Below are 23,620 nucleotides of genomic sequence, written 5' to 3' on the forward strand. Positions count from 1 at the left end.
TATATATTATAATTTTTACTTATTAAATATATAGAAATTAAAAAAAAATAACCTACAGGTGTAACTGAGGTCAAAATTACATGTAGACTACAATCTATTTTATTCTGTAGATATAGCTGCTAACTATGAACCGCTATATTTTGTCAGGTGGTGGATGGTAAATGCAATAAAAATTACCTCAAATTATAATGTGTTCTTTGTAATTTATTTGGACTTTGTTATCTGAGTTTCAATTATTTATGATAATGCTTCATTGCATCTAAAATAAATAGTTATAGAGATTTAAAAATCAATACTCCAATTAGAAGCTTAGTACACATAAATCTATAAAATTGCACAATTTTAAGTTTGTGACCAAAACATCCTATAAAAATGCCTCTAGGAATCAGGAAGTTTAGGAAACACAATTCAAATAGCTGCCAATTCAAAATGAGAATTGCAGTTCCGGTCATAGGTAAGGTCTTCAGAGAACAATCCTATGAACTCTGTGGAAAATGGGTGTTGTTGACAGCTGCCAGCTTTTTCTTGTGGTAAAGAAAAAAGTGTTGCTTATCCATGGCTCTGACAAAAAAATAACTATGAATTCTAAAATCACTTGGGAAGCCCAATATTTAATAATATCACATTTACTGGAATCAGGTGGGGAACATGGATTCTCCTGGTTGGCCTTGTCAATATCATTTCCATCATTTTGCTACAATTCCTATGGGTTCATAGTTTACAGGCATTTATATTACAGTAGGTATTAGAGGGTTTACACATTTAATAAATATTTACTCAGCACTTATTATATGGTATATACTATGCAGTGAATACAGTGATGAATAAGACATAGAGAAAAATAAACAGACTGTTACTGAGGGCTATGAGGGAAACAGGAGTGATGGGAGGGGGGAGTTCCAAAAGGTAGTAAAGTGAAGACCAAATTTAAGGTAGCTCATCTGGAATGCCCCTTACAGGAGGTAACTTTTGAGTAAAGAATAAGAATAAGCAATCAGAGAAAAAGATGGGAAACACATTTTAGCCAGAGGAAGTGGTAAGTGCAAAGTTTCTGAAGTGGAAAAGGACTTGCTGTGTTTGAAGATAAGAAAAGAGGCTAATGTGACTGGGAATAGTGTGCATGACATCAAGCTTCAGAGGTACTCAGACGCCTGATGAGACAGGACTTGTAGGAGTTTGGGTTTTATTGTAAGAGCAAGAGGAGCCCTTGGAAGGTTTTATGCAAGGAAGTAACATAATCTGACTTACATTTCTAAAACTCTTATTCGGTATGTGTATGAAAAATGGGTAATAGAGGAACAAGAATGGAAGCTGGGAGCCCTTTTTGGATGTTATTGCTGTGGTCCAAGTGTGAAATATGGCAGCAAAGATCATCAAAATATATTTTGGAGACAGAATTGATAGGACTTGTTTGAGGATTGGATGTGAGGAGTGAGACGAAGAGAAGAATCAAGGGTGACTCTCAGACCACATGCCGTGAGCAACTTGGACTACAATGAGAGAGCTAGGGGGATGAACCAATTCCAGGATAAAGGAAGGTTCAGTGACTCCATCTTAGATATGATAAGTTTAAAAGGTACATACATGTAAAGTCACTTGCTGACTTAGAGTCACAGCACACGGGAGAAACTCAGTAGATGAAACAAATCAGAGTCAGGTAATGAGTGCTTTGTTGCCTATGTGTGAAAAATATGTTACTTGCTCACTGGTAAGAGACATGTAATTTGGATTATTTGTTGTGCAATAGTGACAGATTTACATCCAGAATCCCTCATGAACAATATCTGCATTCACAAGATGAAGATCAGGGACTTGGGGTTCTGTTGTGGCAGTGACATTTCTTTCAAGCATGGGCTGAAATATTCCTCCAGGGTCTCTGACTAAACTCTGCTGGCAGAAGTTATTAATGAAAACTTAATCTGAAATTCCCTCACTTATTTACCTCTTTAAAAAAATAAAATCCTTGGGGCACCTGGGTGGCTCAGTTTGAGCATCGGACTCTTGATTCCGACTCAGGTCATGATCTCACAGTTCCTCGGATTGAGCCCCGAGTCGGACTCTGTGCTGACAACAACGGAGCCTGCTTGGGATTCTCTCTCTCTCCCTCTCTCTCTATCCCTCTCTCTCTCTCTCTCTCAAAATAAATAAAAAAAACTTAAAAAAAATAAAAATGAAATCCTTTACTTTTAGTGTTATTCTAAAAAAAATTATCTATTGCCTTTTTAAAATCAAGGATTTTTAGGAATATGTTTTTAAAAGAGCATCTGGTTTATTTCGCACTGAAAACTGGTGCTAAGAAGTGAGAAACATGGATCAAGTCAGCACTAAACACAGAGACTGTGAATAATTTATTTCATGATTGGAAAAAAATATATTTTATTCAGGTTATATGCTACCTTATTTGTTATTGAAAAGCCTTCGTATGCACTGAAGGACAAAATTTGGAAGACCTCCCTCTTGCCCAACCCCTCCAACATTACATTTCTTACATAGAAATTTCCCTCAATAAGAGTCAAGGTAATAAGAAGCACTTTTTTTTTTTTTGAGTTATGAGAGATTTCACTGGGTCTTCCCCTTTTTCCTTCACTTATTAGCTTATTACGAAATAAGGCTCTGTGCTTACTATTCGGGATTGGGTAAAAGCAGAATTCACCTGAAAACAATTTCCTCCCTAGTTCACTTTTAATTCCAAAAGCTTGAGTCAGCTTGTGTAAGTATCCTGAAGAGATACAGGTTAGAACAGAGAGTGTTCTTTTGATAAAATACCAAAAACTCAGTTCACTTTGGATTTCAGATCAATAACACATAATTTTCAGTGCAATTATGTCCCAAATGTAGTGTGAGATATGCTACAACTAAGAAAGAAAGAAAGAAAGAAAGAAAGAAAGAAAGAAAGAAGAAGGAGAAAAGGGGAAAAATAATTATTCATTATTTATTTGAAGTTCAAATATACCAAAGCATCCTATCATTTTTGTTATTGTTAAATCTGGCAACACTACCCTAAAGGAGATTTAGAAAGAGGGGGAGACTTGCCCTGGCTGAAAACATAGAGGGAAAAAGGCTGGGATTTTGGTCCTATTCTAGGAACATCTGAGAGTACATGACAGCATGACAGGGAGGTCAAAAGACCTCTAAGGACAGTGACTGGCTGTCTAAGTAGAGTCTGCAGTACACAAGTTTGGTGTATATTTATTAAGTTGACACTTATTATTTATCTTGTTGTGACTTTCTATACTAATAATTACTCTCTACCCAATATAATAGCATGGCATTTCATTGACAATATATTTCTATCACCTTCACACATGAATGGCAACTTCTCTAGCTATAGATCATTTGTATTCTCTTATACCTTAAAACTCTGGAGATATTACTCCATTTTCTTTTGCCATCTGATGCTCTGAGCAAACCTGGTGTAGGTCTGAGTATTCTTCCTTTATAAGAAAACTGCCCTTCCTGATTATTTTCACAATTCATTCTTATTCCTTGAAGTTAATGACATTCAGCAGGACATTCCTAACTATTGGTACCTTCTTGTCCTACAGGATGAACCTGTTTCATAGGCAAATTTTGCCAAAGATCAATGCTTCCAAAGCAACTCTCTTCCTGCCACCATGAGAGGACTGCTCTCAGGTGACAGCTCAATAAATATAATTGTTTGGGTCTCTGCCTATTCTAGAAACCAATGTTCTCTGACGTTCTACTCTCTTGGCCTGTTCCATTCCCTGAATATCACTTAATATTAGTTCACTTCCCTTGATAATGCAACCTCTCTGTACCAGTAGTAGTTAAGGAATTCGAGGCACATCGTCATGAACATCAGATACTTGCTTTAAAAAAAGAGAATATATATATATGTATATGTATATATATGTATATATGTATATGTATATATATGTATATGTATATATACATATATACACACATGTTATATATATGTATATATGTGTATACATATATAAAGAGAATTTATACATATATACACACACACACACACACACACACACATAAAATTTATTGTCAACTTAGCTAACATACAGAGTATACAGTGTGCTCTTGGGGAGTAGATTCCCATGATTCATCCCTTACATACAACACCTGGTGTCCATCCCAACAAGTGCCCTCCTCAATGCCCATAACCCATTTTCCCCTCCATCTGCCATCCCTCCCCCATCAATGCTTGATTTGTTCTCTGTATTTAAGAGTCTCTTATGGTGTGGTTCCCTCTCAGTTTGTAACTATTTTTTTCCTTCCCTTCCCTCATGGTCTTCTTTAAGTTTCTCAAATTCTACATATGAATGAGAACATATTATATCTTTCTCTGACTAATTTCACTTTGCATAATACCCTCCAGTCACATCCACATTGTTGCAAATGGCAAGATTTCATTCTTTTTCATTGCCGAGTAGTATTCCATTGTGTGTGTGTGTATGTGATATAGGTACATAGGTATTATTGGTATATGGGTATACACCTATATAACCACCACATCTTCTTTATCCATTCATCAGTTGATGGACATTTGGGCTCTTTCTAAAACTTGGCTATTCTTGATAGTGCTGCTATAAACATTGGGGTATATGTGCCCCTATGAATCAGCACTCTTGTATCCTTTGGATAAATTCCTAGTAGCGCTATAGCTGGGTCACAGGGTAATTCTATTTTTAATTTTGTGAGTAACTTCCACACTGTTTTTCAGAGTAGCTGCACCAGTTTGTATTCCCACCAACAGTGCAAGAGGGTTTCCGTTTCTCCACATCCTTGTCAACATCTGTTGTTTCCTGTGTTGGTAATTTTAGCCACTCTGACCGCTGTGAGGTGGTATCTCAATGTGGTTTTTATTTTGTTTCCCTGATGGTGAGTGAAGTTGAGCATCTTTTCACATGTCTGTTAGCCATCTGGATGTCTTCTTTGGAAAAGTGTCTGTTCATGTCTTTTGCCCATTTCTTCACTAGATTATTTGTTTTTTGGGTGTTGAGTTTGGTAAGTTCTTTATAGATTTTGGATACTAACCCTTTATCCAACATGTCATTTGAAAATATCTCCTCTCTTTCCATTGGTTGCCTTTTAGTTTTGCTGATTGTTTCCTTTGCTGTGCAGAAGCTTTTTATCCAGATGAGGTCCTAATAGTTCATTTTTGCTTTTATTTCCCTTGCCTTCAGAGACGTGTTGAGTAAGGAGTTACTGCAACTGAGGTCAAAGAGGTTGTTGCCATTTTTCTTCTCTAGTATTTTGATGATTTCCTGTCTCACATTTAGGTCTTTCATCCATTTTGAGTTTATTTTTGTGTAGGGTATAAAAAAAGTGGTTCAGCTTCATTCTTCTGCATGTTGCTGTCCAGTTCTCCCAGCACCATTTGCTAGAAACTGTCTTTTCTCCATTGGATATTCTTTCCTGCTTTGTCAAAGATTAGTTGGCCATACATTTGTGGGTCCATTTCTGGGCTCTCTATTCTGTTCCATTGGTCTATGTGCCAATACCACACTGTCTTGATGATTACAGCTTTGCAGTATAGGCTTAAGTCTAGGACTGTGATGCCTCCAGCTTTGGTCTTCTTTACATTACTTTGGCTATTCGGGGTCTTTTGTGGTTCCATACAAATTTTAGGATTATTTGTTCTAGCTTTGAGAAGAATGCTAGTGCTGTTTTGATTGGGGTTGCATTGAATATGTAGATTGCTTTGGATAGTATCAACATTTTAACAATATTTGTTCTTCCAATCCATGAGAATGGAATGTTTTTCAATTTCTTTGTGTCTTCTTCAATTTCTTTCATAAGTTTTCTATACTTTTCAGCATACAGATATTTTACCTCTTTGGTTAGGTTTATTCCTAGCTATTTTATGGCTCTTGGTGCAATTGTAAATGGGATTGATTCCTAGATATCTTTTTCTGTTGCTTCATTATGGGTGTATAGAAATGCAACCAATTTCTGTACATTGGTTTTATATCCTGCAACTTTGCTGAATTCATGTATCAGTCCTAGAAGTTTTTTGGGTGAGTCTTTCAGGTTTTCCATGTAGAGTATCATGTCCTCTGCGAAAGGTGAAAGTTTGACTTCTTTGCCAATTTGGATGTCTTTTATTTCATTTTGTTGTCTGATTGCTGAGGCTAAGACTTCCAACACTATGTTAAACAACAGTGGTGAGGGTGGACATCCCTGATGTGTTCCTGATCTCAGGGGGAAAGCTCTCATTTTTTCTCCATTGAAGATGATATTAGCTGTGGGCCTCTCATATATGGCTTTTATGTTAAGGTATGTTCCTTCAATCCTGACTTTCTTGAGGGTTTTTACTAACAAAGGATGCTGTATTTTGTCTAACTTTTTTTCTGCATCTATTGACAAGATCATATGATTCTTATCCTTTCTTCTATTAATGTGATGTATCACATTGATTGATTTGTGGATATTGAACCAGTCCTGCAGCCTAGGAATGAATGCCACTTGATCATGGTGAATAATTCTTTTAATATACTGTTGAATTCGACTTGCTAGTATCTTGTTGAGAATTTCTGCATCCATGTTCCTCAGGGATATTGGCCGGTAATTCTCCTTTTAAGTGGAGTCTTTGTCTGGTTTGGGAATCAGGCTAATGCTGGCCTCATAGAATGAGTCCAGAAGCTTTTCTTTCATTCCTATTTTTTGGAACAGCTTGAGAAGAATAGGTATTAACTCTGATTTAAGTGTCTGATAGAATTCCTTTTGGAAGCCATCTGGCCCAGGACTCTTATCTGTTGGGAGATTTTTGAATAACCAATTCAATTTCTTCACTGGTTATGGTTCTGTTCAAATTTTCTATTTCTTCCCGTTTGAGTTTTGATAGTGTGTGTGTGTCTAGGAACTTGTCCACTTCTTCCAGATTGTCCAGTTCATTGGCCCATAATTTTTCATAGTATTCTCTAATAATTGTTTGTATTTCTGTGGTGTTGGTTGTGATCTCTCCTCTTTTATTCATGAATTTATCTATTTGGGGTGTTTTTCTTTTCTTTTTGAGAAGTCTGGCTATGGGTTTATTTATCAATTTTGTTTATTCTTTCAAAAAACCAGTTCTTAGATTTATTGATCTCTTTACTGTTTTTTCTTTTTTGATTCTATAGTTTATTTCTGTTCTAATCTTTATTATTTCTCTTCTGCTGGCTTTGGGATTTCTTTGCTGCTCTGCTTCTAGTTCCTTTAGGTGTGAAGTTAGGTTCTGTATTTGGGATTTTTCTTTTTAAAATGCAGTTTTAGGTTCACAGCAAAACTGAGCAGAAAGGACAGAGACTACTCAAGCATTTTCTGCCTCCAACATGCAGAGCCTCCCCCATGATGAACATTTCCCATCAGAGTGGACATTTGTTACAATCAATGAACCTATATCGACACTTCATTATCCCCCAAAGTCTATAGTTAGCATTAGGGTTTACTCTTTGTGTTGTACATTCTATGGGTTTGGATAAATCGACAATGACATGTACCCATCATTATAGTACTATACAGAGTAGTTTCACTGCCCTAAAAATCCTCTGTGTTCCACCCTCATCCCACCCCTCTCTCCACCCTTGGTAACCACTGATCTTTTTTTTTTTAATTTTTAATGTTTTATTTTTTTTTTGAGACAGAGAGAGAGCATGAGCAGGGGAGTGGCAGAGAGAGAGGGAGACACAGAATCCTTAGCAGGCTCCAGGCTCTGAGCTGTCAGCACAAAGCCCAACGCGGGGCTGAACCCACGAACCATGAGATCATGACCTGAGCTGAAGTCGGACGCTCAACCGACTGAGCTACCCAGGTGCCCCACCACTGATCTCTTTAGTGTCTCCATAGTTTTGCATTTTTCAGAATGTCATATAGTTGGAATCTTACAGTACTCAGCCATTTCAGTTTGGCTTCTTTCTTAGTAATATGCCTTTAAGTTGTTTCCATGTCTTTTCATGGATTGATAGTTCATTTTGTGCTGTATTATATTCCACTGTCTGGATGTACTACAGTGTATCCATTCACCTACTAAAGGACATCTTAGTTGCTTCCAAGTTTTGGCAATTTTGAATAAAGCTATTTAATAAAACAATCGGTGTTTGCAGGTTTTTGCGTGGACATAAGTTTTGAACTCCTTTGGGTAAATACTAAAGAATATAATTGCTGGATTTTATGGTAAGAGTATGTTTAACTTCATAAGAAACTGCCAAACTGGATTGTCACCAGCAATGAATGAGAGGTCCTTTTGTCATCCTCAATAGTAGCTGGTTTTGTCAGCGTTCTGGATTTGGGCCGTTCTACTAGGTGTATAGTGGGCCACTTGCCTTGTATGGATCTCTGCTGTCCTCTAAGTTGTCATAAAAGAGGCTATTTGCTTAAATCAGCTTGGTGGTGACCAAGGACACTAGTTGAGTTTCTCTTCCCAGCATGTGGATCCAGTTATAGAAAAACAGAATGACATTAGGAGTGACATCTCTAGGTCCTAGATGGTGAATGAATAAAGTGATTGAATGAATAAATGGATAGATGAATGAATGAACTTAGCTATCATCTAGTTCTCGGGTCAAACTTACAATGCATAATCTTTACAATCTTGAGATCCTATAACATAAATCTCTTCCTACTTGGGGAAATACGATATGCATTTTTATTGATCTACCCTTGGTATGAGCCACTGCAAAAGCTTGTGCCTTCCACATTCAAGCCAATTTTATTACTAAGTTCCATTAAGCCTCTAAATAAACTCCATAGAAAAAGTGTGCTCTTGTAGGACTCTCAAAAACAACACCCAAATTTGCATTTATCTTCTCAGAGTCCCAGAAGCCCACATGTGTTTTGTTTTTTGTTTGCTTATTTGTTTGTTCATTTAGTAGTAAGAATTCTGTGTTCATTGAACTAACAATATCTGCTTCTCTCTTTTGTGGTCATCACGATTTTGAATGTTTCCTCTGTTGACCACTAAGTGCTGCAGAACTTTACACAAAGGGTGCTGTGCACTGAATGTTCATGTCCCTCCAAAAATCATCAGTTGAGACCTTAGTTCTCGCTGTGATGGTATCTGGAGATGGGAACTATGGATTCAATTAGGTCAGGAAGGTGAAGCCCTCATAATGGGATTAGTGACCTTATAAGAAGATAGGAGAAAGATCACTTCTTCTCTCTCTGCCATGTGAAGACTTAATAAGAAGACAGCCAACTGCAAACCAGGAAGAGGGCTCTCATCAGAACCCAAACAAGCTGGCATGCTGATCCTAAACTTCCCAGTTTCCAGAACTGTGAGAAATAAATTTCTGTTTTATAAGTCACCCAGTCCATGGTATTTTTACTTTTGCCCATATTGACCAGACATAGGGCTCCCTTTATGTTGGAAAAACATCTCTCTTGGAGTACAAACACTAAACTGTGCTGCCCAATTTCTCAGGACTGAGTGGGGCCAATTTATCCTATGTAACTTGGCGTGACAGACTCCACTGTCCCATCCATTCACTACTAGGATCCTTAGATCTGATATTGCAGGAATATGACATGTTACAAGTCTCCAACCGCCAAGATGAGGACACAGGTGACAGATGCAGAACTTCTGATATAGCTGAGAAAAATTTTCCTTGCCTGTACCCTCCCAATGGAAGAATATTTGTTTTCTCAATGGTGAATGGTTTTAAATAACATTCCTGAACTATTCCTGGAAATAGTTCAATATAAGGTAGTTACTCTAGAGGGTAGCCTTAACTCCAAGGATAGAAACTATCCTTGTTGAATTCTCCCTCAAGTATAGGGATGATCGAGGAACAAAAACATGGATTAGAATTTGCGGGTGGGGTGACAGTCTTTCCTTGATACCATGATAATTTCCCTGGCTAACACCAGACCCTCAGGATCACAAGACTTTGGGTTACAGCAGACTCAAGGAACTCTACCTCACATTTTCTATGATTCCCAGGACCTTTGGAACAACAACAAAAAATAGGCTCTGGGGCACTTGGGTGGCTCAGTCAGTTGAGCATCCAACTTTGGCTCAGGTCACGATCTCACAGTTTGTGGGTTCGAGCCTCATGTGGGGCTCTGTGCTGACAGCTCAGAGCCTGGAGCCTCCTTTGGATTCTGTCTCCTTCTCTCTCTGCCTTGCCCTTGCTCATGCTCTGTCTCTCTCTCAAAAATAAATAAATATTAAAAAAAATAGGCTCTGAGTCACTTTGACCCTTAACTTGGTTCAAATTCATCACTACAGAAAAAATTGAAATAACAAAGGAACTACTCCCATTAAAAACAACAACAACAAAACAACAACAAAAAAACAATGTTCTCTGTAGCTGTTTCTGATGTTTCTCTTCTGGAAGAAGCAAATCCAGGAAAACTTTCCATTTCACAACGAAATGGGAAATACCAGAAACTATGATGTAATAAGATCTAAGTGTGGATTTAGTGGTTAGTCCCATCTAAAAGTAGCTAGAATTATGCATCTCCATATGTGGCCAACTGTTTATATTATCTGTTTGTGAACTTATTAAATAATACATCACTTTCCTATACAATTAAAATTATCTAAGTCTTTCATCCTGAATGCTCCATAACTCCTTTTCCTTGTCCCCTGTTCTTTCCCTGATTGTTCCTCTAAAGAAAAGAGAAGAAAGATAACATCTCCCTTGTGAAATGAACCCCAGCCACTTTTGAGGCACTAGGTATTTTGAAGAAGTGAAGGAAGAGTGGCATGAAATATTTTTTTAAGAGTTGAAGGAGTCAAGACACTGAGATGCCAATAAGGAAGAGACTCATAGAGGAATTTTTGCCCCTTTTCAAATAGATGCTCCTTTGTTTAACACATTAATATACGTGGGTTTCTGGAGTTCATTATTTTCTCTACTATTATATGAGTCTCTCCTCCCTCTGAGGAGTGGATTGAGGGAGAAGGGAAATTGCGGTGGTTCCCAAACTTGTCTGCACATTGGAAATCACCTGGGGAGCTTGACAGACACTGATGATTGTGTCTCCTCCCTTACCCCCAGATATTGTGATTTAGTGGTCTGGGATATGGATTGAATTTTAGAATTTTTAAATCCTCATGTAATTTTAGTATACATAAAACTTGGGGCATCACTTTCATAGTGGTATCTAGCCAGGGACCGGGATACATCAAAATCATCTGGGAGAGTTAAGAAAAATGCAATGCCTGAGTATATGTCCCAGACATCCTAGTCAGAACCCTCACATGAAAGGCTGGAGCTCAAGTGATTTCTGTGCACACCCTGTTCAAGAACGGCTGGCAGACAGCAGTGATTATAGGCAACAGCAGTCTTCATTAGCATGGCTATTACCTGAATAAATAGACTGTAACAAATGCCTGGAGCACCTTCTTTCCTTCTCTCTAGGATTCCATGCCTCACACCCCCTTTTACAATTTGGACTGAACATAATTCATTGCCTAAATGCTTTCATGTAAAACTCACAGCCACCTGACCGTTGTCTGCTCTGCATTCCCTCTGGACGTACATCCTCTTTCAGTTGTTCTGCCCTGCCTCCTTCTTAACACGCCTATGTGAGCATGCTCCTGATGCAGCTTAATTGAAAGCTTCCCGAGGGCAAAGGCTTCATTGTTTTCTTAGTTTGGACTCCACGTTACCCTTCCTCTATTATCCGATATGGTATCTTGGATGTTACAAAGCACAATACAGACATCATACATGTAGAGAGAGAGAGAGGAGTTCAAGGATGTAAATGTAACTGAAAGTTAAAAAGCATATTCATTTGTACATAATTCTTTTTTTTTATTTTAAACTTTTTTTTTTAATTTTTTTTTTCAACGTTTATTTATTTTGGGGACAGAGAGAGACAGAGCATGAACAGGGGAGGGGCAGAGAGAGAGGGAGACACAGAATCGGAAACAGGCTCCAGGCTCTGAGCCATCAGCCCAGAGCCTGACGCGGGGCTCGAACTCCCGGACCGCGAGATCGTGACCTGGCTGAAGTCGGACGCTTAACCGACTGAGCCACCCAGGCGCCCCGTCATTTGTACATAATTCTTAATGAAAATATTAAATTGATAATTCATCTTGTGGATGACAATGTTGATTTCAGGATCTCTGAACTACATGATGTGTGTATTGCATTGTGCATTTTATAAAGAACTTTTAAAATCACCAACCTATGACATTGCTACCATAACCCTGTGAAGTAGACAAGGCCCTTTTGTAGATGTGTAAAAATGTGGCCCAGAGGGGAGGTGACCTGCCCAGATCCCAGCTGATGGATGGCAGAACCAGGTGTAAAACTCACTCCTCCTGACCTTCAGTCCAGGTAGTTCTTTCTCCTCCCCATGATCTCAGCCATCCCCGGTTCACCACTGACTCTTAGATCTTCATCCTCAGACTTGACTCTTAGATCTTCATCCTCAGACTTGACTCTTAGATCTTCATCCTCAGACTTCATCTGTCTCCTAAGATCCTCATTTCTAAAGACATGCATAATCTAGCAACACAGCAAACTCATTAGTCCTCAAAGGGAGCTTTTATCAGGGATCCTCTTTCTTTTTTCTCAATTTCTATGTTTCTCTTTCTCTTTTGACAACTTGGCCATCTTCTCATTTCCCATTTATCTTTTTAATTCACTTTTCTTAACCCATCCTTTGAAAGACCTCATAGACTCCATCTCAACAACGTCTCCTGTCTCTGCCTTCTTTTCCACCCCCACTGTTTTCCCACAGAGGCACAATTGCTGAGTCCTTCAATGAGTTCCTGCCTTCAGCTTACTCTCTCTCCAATCCTTGCCTCTCACTGTCTCCTAATTTTCAACCATAGATGTAATTACCACATTCTCTTATTCAATGATCTTCTATTTCTTAAAGAAAAATTCAAAAGCCATCCAGGGTCTTTCACAGTTTATCCATAAACTATCTTCCTAACATTAGCTTTTCACAGACCTTATGCCAGACACCCAGAACTGTTCACTGTTCCCTAACCAGGTCAGATAAGTTGACCTCTGTGCCTTTTTACACCTTCAAGGGTTTGTGCACTCAGCCTAAATGACCTTTTTGCTGCCCTGCATTCTTACCCTCTTTATTATTGAAAACCTACTCGGCCAAGAAAGCCCTAGTTAAACAATACTTCTTCCAATCTCAGGCTTCAGTTCTGCCTCAGGACATCCATACACTCTTTTAGCATTTAATTTGTACTTCTCTTACCATATTTAATTTTATGTCATAATATATATATATATATATATATATATATATATATATATATGTGTGTGTGTGTATAATCCCACTTAGAATGAGACTTCTTGAGAGCAAGATTCAAGTTTTGGTCAACTTGAGACAAGATGGATCATAAATATTTATATGAGTTTATATATTTTTTTGTATTTTCCACCAATCAGCACAATCTTGAATATACATAAGAGGCTAAATAGTTCCTGGATTGAATTATAGAAAGACTCATGTGTCCCATAGTGAGTTAGAATTGATGACTTCTAAGGTTTTAATTTCAATATTAAAAAACAGTTTCCAATTTTATAACTGATGAGTCATTTAATACAAATTTGCTTAATTAGAAATGTTTCTGGAACTCATATATTTTAATTAGTGGAAGAAATCTGCATATCTACATACAAGACAGGTTCTGACTCCCTCCCCTTGCTCACCTGCCCAGCAACATCTCCAACAGCCCATCAAGATTACACCTGAGTCAAGTCTTTATCAGTGAAACAGGGTCTGAACACAGGCAAAATGTGTAGAATTCATTACCTGCATTTCCAACTCTACCTTTCTTTAAAAAAAAAACCTTTTTCCCTATTATTCTGTTATAAATCAGCTTCACAATTTAAAAACCTGTTTGTAGTTCAGCTGAAAAACTGTATTTTTGTGTAAACAGTGAATCAGGATTAAGTATTTTGAGGTTTTTTTTTATTAAAAACAAAACGAATTACCATAAATACAATTGCCTAAAAGTACATGATTTTCTTCGCAATTGGAGTTTTCTTTCTTTTCCTCTTCCTAGGAATTCTACTTTTGCCAAAACTTAGGTATTACAACAAGTGGAAATAATAGAACTGGTAGTATTTTACAAACAATCTTGAAGTTATTTTGATAAAGTGCCATTCTAATAACTATTCACTGCTATATACTTACTATATAGAATTTAACTGGACAGTAAATGTGAAAAAAAAGCTCAACCCACAAAATATTGACGGAACCTGACTGAAGTCCACATTTTTTTCAATTGGGCAAGTTTATATTATTGATCTGTTACTGATATGCAGACTTAAAATCAATCTTGGTTTAGCACCTGATCTTGAAATCTCAAATTTCCTTCCTTGCTTGTGATATATACTTCACTTTGAGCTGTAGAAAACACTGTCATTAATAAATCCTGATTCCACAGCAAAGTTTTTAAAGGATAGCTAAAAATGAACCGCTGTGTAATAATAACACTATCCTCATCGATAATAAACACCTAAAAGGGGTTATTCTCTTTAATGACATCTGTTGTTCTTCTGAAAGAATAAGTGACAAAACCTGACTGAATTGAATGCCAAGAAAAAAAATGCAACATTCTTGTTTTAACTTTGGAACAAAGATTTGGCATAAAGTCCACTGACCTATGCCAAATATTCATTCTATTGGAAAAACTGTATTATGTTGAACATCAATTCTCTTGGGAATTGTTATTGAAGCAACAACTTATGCCTATCTTAGTAATACCATTATTTAACTTTATCATGAGAATATTCAGATAAATTTATTTGTTGACATCCAATATACAAACCAGCATGTTTGAAATGAGTGGAATGTTTTCACTGGCAACCATTTTATCGATTGTGAAGGTGAAGCCACACGTTGGCTGTGTTTAGACCTGAGACCACGGCATTTCTCAGCCAACTTTGAACATATCACGATTTTCAATTTTTCAGTTGGAATACCCTTGCCTACTGAAACACATTCAAAAGAAGGAGACCATTGAAGCAGAGGAAGGAGGCTACAGAGTCAGAGTTACAACACGTCGCTCTTGGGGAATCCAAACATACTGACGCTAGTGCCCTTTGGGTTTGTCCATATTACTATAAAAGAAAATACAAACAAGCAAGCATATTTTTGCCTACGGAACCTTATCATTATCAGTCCCATGAGTACTACTGCCAAGATGGCTGCTTTTCTTTACATTTTATTTCTCCACCATGAGCAAAGAATTTTTGTGTATAATGCAGGTGGAACAAATTTTTCATGCTGATAGAATTCTCCTGTAGCTTAAATAACTCGTTCTTATTGGATGGTATAACCAAGTATGAGATTTAAATGCTTACTTTTAAAAACATTTTATTATGGAAATTTTCCAACATACACATACGAAAAGAAAATTTTAACAAACACTCATTTACTCACCACTCCAGTTTCAAAGCATTATCAATATGTTTCCAAATTTTGTTTCACTTACAGACCATCCTACTTCTTTTTCTGGAGTTTATTAAAGCAAATCTCAGATATTATGCCATTTTACCTATAAATACTCCATTATGCATCTCCACCACACAGCTCATAAAAATAACAGTGATTCTTATCACTATCATCTAATACTCAGCCCATATTCAAATTCTTCTAATTGTCACAAAGATGTCTGCTTACATTGATTTATTTGCATCATGAACAGAAAATCTTAAATTCCATACAAGCATACATTGCTTTGGATATAACTTTCTTAAGTCTCTTAATTCTGGAGATCACTCCATGTTAACTACATAGTGATGCTCCTCATTTCTTTTTACTATGACATCACCGTATAGTACCAGTTTTTACTCAATCCAGTTTCTATGGATGGCATATATAATGTTTCTAGCCTTTTGTTATTATAAAGAATGTCACAACAGATAGCCTTTGTATATAGGACTTCGTATGCTTTCAATGAGAATTCAGGATAAATCCTAGAAGTAAAATTTCTGGTACACGGTGTAATACATATACAGTTGCTAAGCCTCGCATAGGTGCTTTCCCATTTCTTCCCACCCGTAATGTGTGAGTGCCTGCTTCTCCACGGCCTCATCAACAGAGTATATTGTAGAACTGTTATTATTTTTGTCAATCTGATAAGTGAGAAATGATAGCTTAGTATAGCTTTAATTTGCATTTCTCATAGTATAGTAAGGATGAGGATCATCTTTTCAGACGTTAAAGGAACATTTGCATTTATTTTTCTGTCGATTATCTGTTCATATCTTTTGCCCTTTATAAACTGAACATTTGTACTTTTCCTTCTGTTTATAAGAAGTGCTAAAATTAGTAACCCTACCTTGGACCCAAAGCTGCTCTGGGCACATTACCTCTCCATCTCCAGTACAAATGATGGTGGCCATTGGGAATACACAAACTATTTACCAAGTTGAGAGACTGACTCATAATAAAATAAACAATTTCATTTTTATAATTACTTGTTTGTAGTTGCAGTAGTGTTATGTAACACTCTAACCATTTTACCTACTTTAGCAGTGAATGAAATTGTGCGAATGAAAATCTAGGTGAAAAATCAATCAGGGAAAAACTGATGATACAAAGTATATTATTTTTTAACCTTTGGAATATATTATTTTTTAACCTTCCCCATGGAAGTGAGGGAAGACCATCACTACCCTCATTTCACATCAAACTCTCACATACAGAAGCTAATTTATGAATGTAAATCACTTGGGAAATACAGTGCAACAGTAATGTAAAATAAGAATGCATTTTTGATGATACGATATAGGAAACACAGATGTAGGAACCTAAATTAAATAATTCCATAACCATAATTACAGCTTCCCAAGCACAATGCTGTTTATTAGATAACTCTACCTTTTTGTTATAATAAAGCCAGACTTTCTCCTTTGCCCTCAGGAGGACACCAATTACAAGACTCCTGACCTCCAACCAACTGAATCCATTAGCATAGCTGTGCCCCCAAGAGCATACCAAAGAGATAGAGAATAAAACAAAAATGACTGAAGCTGAGGAAAAGCTCCATTACGTCAGCTAAGGGGAGGGATCAATGGGGATGTATAAAGCAGACATCTAGGACAGAACAATTTTATCCTAACTTTTAAGCAAAAAAGATGAAAATTAACATCTGGTGTACCATAGGTACAGTGAATTCCAGATTATTTTGTATTTTATTTTCCCACTCTGTTGTTGTGAACTACCATAAACTAATTTGGTTATACAAATGTATCAGGTTCTTTTCAGTACACCTTGGAAGCCAAAGAGAATTTGAAGTACGTACATAGCTACTCCCCGCAACCTGCTACCAGGTTTATAATAAAAGCAACATACACAGATATTTATTAATAAGAAATCACAAAACTGCCATATAGTCAGTCCTACAAGTTTTATGTCCCCGTGTTCTCCAAAGCGCTGAAAACCCCTTGCAGAAAGAGTGTACCTAAAGCAAATGAAATGCTATTCTAGTAGCAGAATTTAATTAACTCTTTGTCAGGGTCAGAGAAACAAGAGGCCTCTGACCCAGCAGCAAATCAGAAAGCTTAGAGACTAGTCCACGTTGCCTTACCTAAAGACACAGGCAACGACCTGAGGACTTGTACGCTTTGTCCATGCACGGATGGAAAAATGGCGGCAATACTCCTGCACGTGCATTTATACTGAATAACGTACTTTTATCAATGCTGCTTATAATATCTTTTATTTTAATTAATAAGCCACCAATATCACTAGTGAAAACCCACTTCTCCTTTAGGATCTACACAAATCGGCAAAGCTTCTGGTATTGATGAAAGATACAGATTCTCAAAGTACTTTTAATAGCTACCTCTGGACAGTGGTCTTCTTTCTGACTAGACACTTGGTGACCACCCATGGTGTGAGATTTCCTGATTAGATAATTACTTGTCCCTCGAGTATGGCTTAAACATGATCTCAGACTGCTTATGCTGAATTATTTTAAAGTATATTACAGTTTTATAATTATTTTGTGAGAGAGATAAAATAAAGCTTTTCTTCTTCATTGTTTTTTAAATTCTATTTTTAAAGGAAATTTTAAAAATCACCAAATTCAATAATACAATTTTATCTTGAATAAATCATCAAATTTCATAGTCATATTTTTACACTGCGAATAAGAATGTACAATGAATTTCAAAGTTTACTTTTATAGGACTCTATTGAAATTTCTTGCCAGTTTTAATTTCTCTCATAAGTTTCTCATTACTAAAAGACACAAAAGAAGCAACAAGTCTTCAAAAACTACTTAACAGAAGTATTTTTCTAAGTGTATAGACAAAAATCCAACCTGCCATGAAAACATGCAGACGGCCAATAGACACATGAAAAGATGTGCAACATCGCTGATCATCAGGGAAATGCAAATCAAAACCACAATGAGATAACTCTTTACATCTGTCAGAATGGCCATTATCAAAAAGATAAATAATAAGTGTGGGCGAGGATATAGAGAAAAAGGAACCCTCATATACTGTTGGTGGGGATGCAAAAAGGTTGCAGTCACTATAGAAAACAGTATAGAGGCTTCCCCCTCCCCAAAATAAAAATAGAACTGCCATTTGATCCAACAATTCCACTCTTGGGTATTTGTCTGAATAAAAAAAAAACACTAAATTGAAAAGATATATATGCCCCCTGTTCATTTCAGTGTTATTCACAATAGCCAAGTTATGGAAGCAACATAAGTGTCCAACAATAGACAAATATTTAAATAAGATGTGATACACACACACACACACACACACACACACACACACACAATGGAAATTTACTCAGCCATTAAAAAAAAAATGAAATCTTGTCATTTGTGACAACATGGATGGATCCAAAGAGTATTATCCCAAGTGAAATAAGTCAGAGAAAGATAAGTACAACATGATTTCACTTATAAGTAGAAACTAAAAAACAAACAAAAAACCAAATGAACAAACAAAACAAAACAGAAACAGACCCACAGATGTAGAGAACAATCTGGTGGTTGCCAGAAGGAAGGGAGATCGGGGAATGGGCAGAGTAGGGATAGAGGATTAAAGGTGCAAACTTCCAGTGATAAAATAAATAAGATACGGGGATACAATGTATACCATAGGGAATATACGTAACAACTTTGTATGGTTACAGACGGTAGCTAGATTTATCCTAGTGATCATTTTGTAATGTATATAAATGTTGAATCACTGTGTTGCACATCTGAAACCAATATAATATTGTATGTCAACTATATGTCAACAACAAAAAAAAGTTCTTTAAGAATTCCCTTCATTATTAATTTTATAATTTACATATATTATACATATTTCTTGGTATGTGTCAAATATTATATCATAAATATTTAAGAGTAAGTAAATATTAACAGGGAATACTTGCTTATCTTAAATGACTAAGAATTTTTTTAACCCGAAATTTTTAATCTTTTAATAATTGACTAAGGATTGACTAAGCCACCAAGTGAAATCAAATCTCCAGCTGGACATTCTGTTCAGATAAAAGAATAACGTATTTTACATTTTTACACCTGCCTTTAAAGAATCTCAACCTGCCTTAATTGTCTCAAATGAGATGGTCATCTGATTTCTTTAAGCCAGGCAGTGAGTGGGTGCAGGAGCTCTGAGGAAGTGTTTATATGTGCTGCGATCAAGAGGGGATGGAGGCATGGAGAGGGCAAGAGAGGCCTTAGGAAATCCTGCTCTAGGCTTTGTTGGAGAAGATTTCATTCCTTCTATTAGTTTTTCTGTTCAACTGCCCTTCAAGTTGTGCCTGAGGATCTTTAAAGTGCAGGGTGGTTGTTAAAGGACAAAGACTGAAGTGTTGTGTGGGAATAACCAGTTGAAGTTAACCAAGATTATAAAGTAATTTGCAAAGCTATTTGCTTCTACACAGAGCATTTAAGTGTTAGAATATCACGCCACTACAAAAGAATTATCTAAAATGAGGTAATATGCTGTATTGCACTGTACTGGCTATAAGCAATTATGGAGGGATATACTTTCTTCACTTGTATTAATAAGGCTGAGCAGAATATAAAGAAATAAAAGCCTGGAGTATATAACAACTCCTGAGGCAAATTGAAAGAAATTATGAAAGAATTCATTGTATTATTGAAACAAAGCAAAATGAAATGCATTGTGACAACATGATATAAATCACAGGATAATATCACATCTTAATAACCAATGCTGAACAGAAAAGAGACTTCTTTTGATTTACTGTGTAGAAAATGTGACATGACAGAAGACCCTTCACCAGCCAAATCTTTACACACTACCACTGTCAGCTATGCTTTTCTTTCACGTGTATGACTGAGAAGCCATCCAGAGCAGAATGGACATGGACTGAACAAAGTAAGGTCAATGATTCTTCTTACCTGCCCCATTCCATTGAGTTAATGCTCTCATCCTCCGCTATCCTGAAATAAAATCCCAATGCCGATTTTTTATTCAGCAATATAAACCTACAGCTAATTACCATGTGCCAAAACAAGGCTGCAGAAAGTATAATCTATTAGCAATAACTTGTGTCTAACAATATAATTGCATCGGGAATAATGAAATGTTCATTTTAGTATCAAAATTAATAATGTCATATCAATGCCATTAATAATTAAGGATTCTTTTTATAACATCGCATCATTAATAACAACTCGTTATGAACAATTCTATTAATATCAACAATAATAAAATAATATCACATTGTCTTTCTATAGTTACAATTTTGCAAGGGTAATGAAAATGCTGTACACATATTGGACTAGACCCTGCTGTGTCCGAGGAAAGCAGTTCCAGAAACATATTACACCTTTAGATAAATAAAGTATCTTTTTTTTTTCCAGGCAGTAATTTGTGAGTGAAAAAATTCATCATTAAATACCCAGAAAGCACACAAAAATTCTGTTTAAAATTGTCCATTTTTCTGTTTACAGGGAAAGTGGATGGGATTAGGAGCAGGGCACAATAGCTTCTGTGCCAGTTCTTAGTTTAATATTAGCCCACTTCTTCATTTGGGTGCATGGACTCTCTCTCTCTCTCTCTTTCTCTTTCTCTCTCTCTTTTGCTTTCTCTCTCTCTTTCTCTTTCTCTCTCTTTCTTTTTTCTGCTTCATAACTTAAATATATGTTACATATAACATTTTTAATGCATATAATATTACATAACTTTTTTTAATAGCCAACCTCCCTCTCTTCCCAGGGAACCAAATATCAATTATTCAATGCAGGTAATTTTCTACTTCTCTGAGTTTTCTCACTCTCAGCAATGCAGTCTAACACAGAGATACCTCTAGTTTGGGTATAAGTAAACTAGAGCCTGCAGACCAAATCTGGCCCACAATCTATCTTTTGCAAATAAAATTTTATTGGAACATAGCCACACCCATTTGTTTAAATGTTACCTATGACTGCTTTCATCCTATAACAGCAAAACTACTCAGTAGCAACAGAAACCACATGGCCTACAAAGCTGAAATATTTACTACCTGGCCCTTTCCAAAAAAAGGTGTTGGCTTCTCTAGACGACAACTAATAATAATTCTGACAGTTCCAAAACACAGGTAAGGAAAATAAAAAGAGAGAGAAGGAAATCAGTAACATATTTTTAAAACTCGCATACTCATACTTTATATTTCACTATGACATTGGAATAGTAAACTATAGTTGCATTATTCATTGCTATTTGTTGTTGTTTGAGTATAAATGTATAATCTAAGGTTGATGCTAGAAATAGATATGTATTTCAATAAAAGCTTGTTGAAGTAATAAAAGAATACAAGTTTTATTTTAGGATTAGATAGGCTAGATCTTAAAGCAATATTAATGATTTATTCTTGTCATTATTTACATATTGATTTTTTCATTGTTCTCTATGCATATTAAACCGTAAGAATAAAAGAAAATAGCGATATTCTCTACCTCCAGTTTTTTAAACTTTTTATTATGAAAAAATTCAAACAAATCAAAGTTGACAGAAGAGGCAAATAAGTCCCTATATTTAGCCATTTTTTTTTTTTTTTAGCATATACAGGAGTAAAGAAGGGGGTAGTATTAGTACAGGGTATTAAAGCCTGGAGGGTATTAAAAGCCCTCCAAAGGGTGAAGAGAAGGAAAAATCAGGCGCCCTCTGCCTTGAACCCACTCCAAACCCTCAGGCCTGCAAAATGATGATTTGAGTAAATGCACTACCAACACTGCTTCTGAAGAGCCCTAAGTATTGGCAATAGCTGGCACCAGGCAACAAAGAGGAGTCATAAACTCCAGTTCTATGGTATCCGGGGTTCTCGGTCTTGGATTTATTCCTTCCTCCCCTCTTCTCAGATTCATGTGGGATGAAGATGAGGCTTTCGACCCCTCCTCAAAGCACCGTCAGGAACAGGAAGGAATTCACAGGTCAAAATAGCCACATAACTGAGAAGTACAACTACCTCAAAAATAAAACAGGACAATGAAAAGGACTGTACATAGCATTTGAAACAGAATTCTTGAAAGAGATAGACCAGTAATGTAAAAGAAGCATCAGCAACCTATTTATGAAGATGAGGGGGGTGCCTGGGTGGCTCAGTTCGTAAGCATCTGACTCTTCATTTTGGCTCAGTCATGATCTCATGGTTTGTGGGTTCAAGCCCTGCATCTGGCTCTGCACTGATAGCATGGAGCCTGCTTAGGATTCTCTCTCTCTCTCTCTCTCTCTCTCTCTCTCTCTTTCTCCCTTTGCCCTTCCCTTGCTCATGCTCTCTCTCTCTCAAAATAAAGAAATAAACATTTCAGAAAAGAAGATGAGGGAACAGATGAGCAATCTGAAACAATACCAAGACACAATTTAAAAAAAAAAGAATAAAGTGGAAAAAGATAAAGATAATAGGTCTGAAAAAGATAATAAAGAATATCAATCAGATGTAGGACAAATGAGTCCACTGTAAAACCAAATTGAAGAACTCTTTGAGAAGGCAGCAGGAAGGGATAAAGACATAGAAATAGAAAGGAAAAAAAATAAGAGAATAAAAGCAGAATTATCAGGGGAGATATTTGAAAAATGAATAAAAATAAGCTTTCCACAATAGAGCTGGATGAATGACCTCAAATACAATGGGGTCACATTGCTACACAGGAGAAGTAGGGGAGCAAAGCCATACCTGGACACATTATATTAATATTAACAACATCAAAGAAAAGGAGAAAATTTTTTTAAAAGCTTCCAGGGAGAAAGAGCAGATTACCTACATGGGAATAAGAATAAGCATATCATCAGATCTATTAAAGCAATGCTAGATACAAAAAGAATAAGAAATCATATTTTTGAGGTATTAATGGAAAAGAAACTTTGAACTTAGAATGTTATATACAACCAAAGGTCAATGGAACTTTTCTCTGGTAAAACAAAACAAAACACCAAAAGAGTAAGACCTCACAGTTTTAGCATTGACAGCAACAGCTAATATCAAAAACACTAATGTGGTAAAAACTCAAAAGAAAAAAAGGGGATACATCTAGAAATATGGAAAGTAAGGATAACCAGACGTCTTATAACGTGTGTTATTATCTTAACAATAATACGTTGTAGCAATGTTTTATTATACAATATCTTATCGTAAATAATAATTTTATTATTGATTCCACAACAACCCAAGATCCCAAAGTGAGAAATTATAAAGATCTTTGTGGTGAAGATAAATCAGTGGGACAGGTCAGCTTGCCTAGGTAAACATC

The sequence above is a fragment of the Lynx rufus genome, unplaced genomic scaffold (assembly GCF_022079265.1).
Source record: "Lynx rufus isolate CCGP_SWC_20201006 ecotype Redwood Valley unplaced genomic scaffold, mLynRuf1.p SCAF_6, whole genome shotgun sequence".
Classification (NCBI taxonomy): domain Eukaryota; kingdom Metazoa; phylum Chordata; class Mammalia; order Carnivora; family Felidae; genus Lynx; species Lynx rufus.